The following is a 4409-nucleotide window of genomic DNA, read 5'->3' on the forward strand; positions in this document are numbered from 1 at the left end:
CCTACTTGATTATTCTTGATAATATGAGTAGTACAAGAGTTGATCTACCACGAGATCAAAGAGGCTAAACCCTAGAATCTAGCCTATGGTATGATTGTATGTTGTCCTACGGACTAAAACCCTCCGGTTTATATAGACACCGGAGGGGGCTAGGGTTACACAAGGTCGGTTACAAAGGAGGAGATATACATATTCATATTGCCTAGCTTGCCTTCCATGCCAAGTAGAGTCCCATCCGGACATGGGACGAAGTCTTCAATCTTGTATCTTCATAGTCCAACAGTCCAGCCAAAGGATATAGTCCGGCTGTCCGGAGACCCCCTAATCCAGGACTCCCACCATAGCATTAAAATCTAGATAGGCAGGAGGTAATTCAATATCATCTTCGCGTACATCTATACCAAGAAAATTAGCTACGCGGGTTGCATAAATTCCACCAAAGAAATCTCCATTAAATCTATTAAGATGCAACCTACGTGCAACGATGGCTCCCAAATTATAAGATTTGTCTCCTAACACAGCACTCCTAAGAATACTTAGGTCAGGGACACACATGTGATATACCTCATATTTACCATTTATGCATCTACCTATGAAGAGAGAAAAATAATGTATAGCTGGAAAGTGAATGCTCCCTATGGTAGCTTGTGTAATATCTCTAGATTCTCCCACAGTTATATTAGCAAGAAAATCTCTAAATTCAGATTTGTGAGGATCCCTTATACTACCCCATTGTGGAAGTTAGCATGCAGCGGTAAAATCTTCTAAGTCCATGGTATAAGATTTATCATAAAGATCAAACAGGACAGTTGGAGAATTACGTGAAGTTGAAAATTCAAACCTCCTCACAAAGGAACTAGTGAGATTATGATACTGACTGCACTTCTCTTCCTCGAAGGTCACGAGATCAGCGTTACACAAATATGCGTTGAATTCTTCTTTTATTCCCGCTCGATCCATAAAATTTTCAGAAGGCCACTCACAAGGACGCACTGGAGCATCTCTTGGTGGCTCTTCATCAGCATCACGCATTGCAAGCCCGGGTCCTTGCTTCCTTGAAGAACCATCTTGGAACATTTTCCTAAGCATTTTTCTTCCTCTGAAAAATTCTGAAATTTTTTAGTAACTTTGAAATAAAAGTAAACCAAACTCAATAATATTGATAGCAACTACTCCTACAAGTGCCTAGGGCCTATATCATGCATCAAAACTACTTTTGACCATATAAATTTTACATGCAAGCTCAAGAACAGGGTCACCTAAGCAGCAAAAATTTGCAATGAATAAAGCACTAGAAAAAAAACTAATTGGACCAATGGGGGAGTCACATACCAAGGAACAATCTCCCCAAGCAGTTTTGTGAGAGGTGCTTTGAGCAAGGAGATCGAAAATGGCAGCAAAACGAGCTTGGACTCGGGTTTGAGCTGGTTATTCGTGTTTGGGGGAGGAAGAAGGAGTGTATGGGTGCAGGAATAAGTGGCGGAGGGCCACCGTGGGCCCATGAGGTAGGGGTGCGCGCCCTAGAGGGGTGGGTGCGCCCTCCACCCTTGTGGGCAGGTGGTTGGCCACCCTGGTGTGTTCTCAGTACCATAAATCCTCAAATATTCTATAAAAATTATATTTAATTTTCAGGGCATTTGGAGAACTTTTATTTTCGAGGTATTCTTATATTGCACGGATAATCAGATAACAGATAGACAAATAATTGTTTTTATTTTATTTAATATAAGTAACAAAAAGTAAAAGTGGGATATAGAAGGTTGTGCCTTCTAGTTTCATCCATCTCATGGTCATCAAAAGGAATCCACTAACAAGGCTGATCAAGTCTTGTTAACGAACTCATTCCGAATAACATGGAACCGGAGAAATTTCGAATAACACTATGTTACCTCAACGGGGATATGCACATCCCCAATAATAAGAATATCATATTTCTTCTTGATAGTAGGAAGAGGAAATTCAAAACCTCCAAATATAATCGATGGAATTTTTCCAATAGAATTGATACTATGAACTTGAGGTTGTTTCCTTGGAAAGTGTACTGTATGCTCATTACCATTAACATGAAAAGTGACATTGCCTTTAGTGCAATCAATAACAGCCCCTGTAGTATTCAAAAAGGGTCTTCCAAGAATAATAGACATACTATCATCCTCGGGAATATCAAGTATAACAAAGTCCGTTAAAATAGTAACATTTGCAACTACAACAGGCACATCCTCACAAATACCGACAGGTATAGTAGTTGATTTATCAGCCATTTGCAAAGATATTTTAGTAGGTGTCAACTTATTCAAATCAAGTCTACGATATAAAGAGAAAGGCATAACACTAACACCGTTCCAAGATCACATAAAGCAGTTTTAACATAGTTTCTTTTAATGGAGCATGGTATAGTGGGTACTCCTAGATCTCCAAGTTTCTTTGGTATTCCACCCTTAAAAGTATAATTATCAAGCATGGTGGAAATTTCAGCTTCTGGTATCTTTCTTTTATTTGTAATAATATCTTTCATATACTTAGCATAAGGATTGGTTTTAAGCATATCAGTTAATCGCATACGCAAAAAGATAGGTCTAATCATTTCAGCAAAGCGCTCAAAATCCTCATCATCCTTTTTCTTGGATGGTTTGGGAGGAAAAGGCATGGGTTTGTGAACCCAAGGCTCTCTTTCTTTACCGTGTTTCCTAGAAACAAAGTCTTTCTTATCATAACGTTGATTCTTTGATTGTGGGTTATCAAGATTAACAGCATGTTCAATTTCTATGTCATTATCATTACTAGGTTGAGCATCATCATGAACATTATTATTGACATTATCACTAGTTTCAGTTTCATTACCAGGTTTTGTTTCAGCATCAGAAATAGAAATATCATTTGGATTCTCAGGTGTTTCAACAATAGGATCACTAGAAGCATCCAAAGTCTTATCACTTTTCTTTTTCTTCTTTTTAGAAGATCTAGGTGCATCTATATTATTTCTCTGAGAATCTTGCTCAATTCTCTTAGGATGGCCTTCGGGATACAAAGGTTCCTGAGTCATTCTACCACCTCTAGTCATAACTCTAACAACACAATCATTATCTTTACTATTCAATTCATTGAGCAAATCATTTTGAGCTTTAAGTACTTGTTCTACTTGAGTGGTAACAATAGAAGCATGTTTACTAATATGTTTAAGTTCACCTTTGACATTAGCCATATAATCACAGGTGTCCAAGCATATTTGAATTATATTTCAGTTGTCTACCAAAATAAGCATTAAACTCTTCTTGCTTAGCCATAACTTTATCAAACTCATCTAAGCATGGGCTAGCAATTTTAGTAAATGGGATTACAGCTTTATCATATATATAGAGAGAATTTACCTTTACTACCTGTGTCAGGTTATCAAGACCATGAGTTTCTTCAATAGGTAAAGGATTTGGATTATATGTTTCTTCAATAGGTAGTAAATTAAGACCATGTATTTCTTCAATAGGAGGTAAATTCTTAACATCTTCAGCTTTAATACCCTTTTCTTTCATAGATTTCTTTGCCTCTTGCATATCTTCGGGACTGAGAAATAGAATACCCCTCTTCTTCGGAGTTGGTTTAGGAATAGGCTCAGGAATTGGCTCCAGAGGTGTCCACTTATTTTCATTTGTCAACATATTATTCAATAGAATTTCAGCTTCATCCGGTGTTCTTTCCCTGAAAAAAGAACCAGCACAACTATCCAGGTAATCTCTGGAGGCATCGGTTAGTCCATTATAAAAGATATCAAGTATTTCATTTTTCTTAAGAGGATGATCAGGCAAAGCATTAAGTAATTGGAGAAGCCTCCCTCAAGCTTGTGGTAGACTCTCTTCTTCAATTTGCATGAAATTATATATATCCCTTAAAGCAGCTTGTTCCTTATGAGCAGGGAAATATTTAGCAGAGAAGTAATAAATCATATCCTGGGGACTACGCACACAACCAGAATCAAGAGAATTAAACCATATCTTAGCATCACCCTTTAATGAGAACGGGAATATTTTAAGGATATAAAAGTAGCAAGTTCTCTCATCTTTAGTGAACAGGGTGGCTATATCATTTAATTTAGTGAGATCTGCCACAACAGTTTCAGATTCATAACCATGAAAAGGATCAGATTCAACCAAAGTAATTATATCAGGATCAACAAAGAATTCGCCCTATAGTGAGTCGTATTACAATTCACTGGCCGTCGTTTTACAACGTCGTGACTGGGAAAACCCTGGCGTTACCCAACTTAATCGCCTTGCAGCACATCCCCCTTTCGCTAATAATCTTTTAAGTTGAGTTCTATTTCTGCAAGCTAAAATGGCTAAAGAAGCATCTTGATCAAAAACATAACCCTTAGGAATGGCAAGTGGTTCTTCATCATCACTTTCATTAGTATCATC

Source organism: Triticum urartu, chromosome 1, assembly GCF_003073215.2.
Source record: "Triticum urartu cultivar G1812 chromosome 1, Tu2.1, whole genome shotgun sequence".
Lineage (NCBI taxonomy): Eukaryota > Viridiplantae > Streptophyta > Magnoliopsida > Poales > Poaceae > Triticum > Triticum urartu.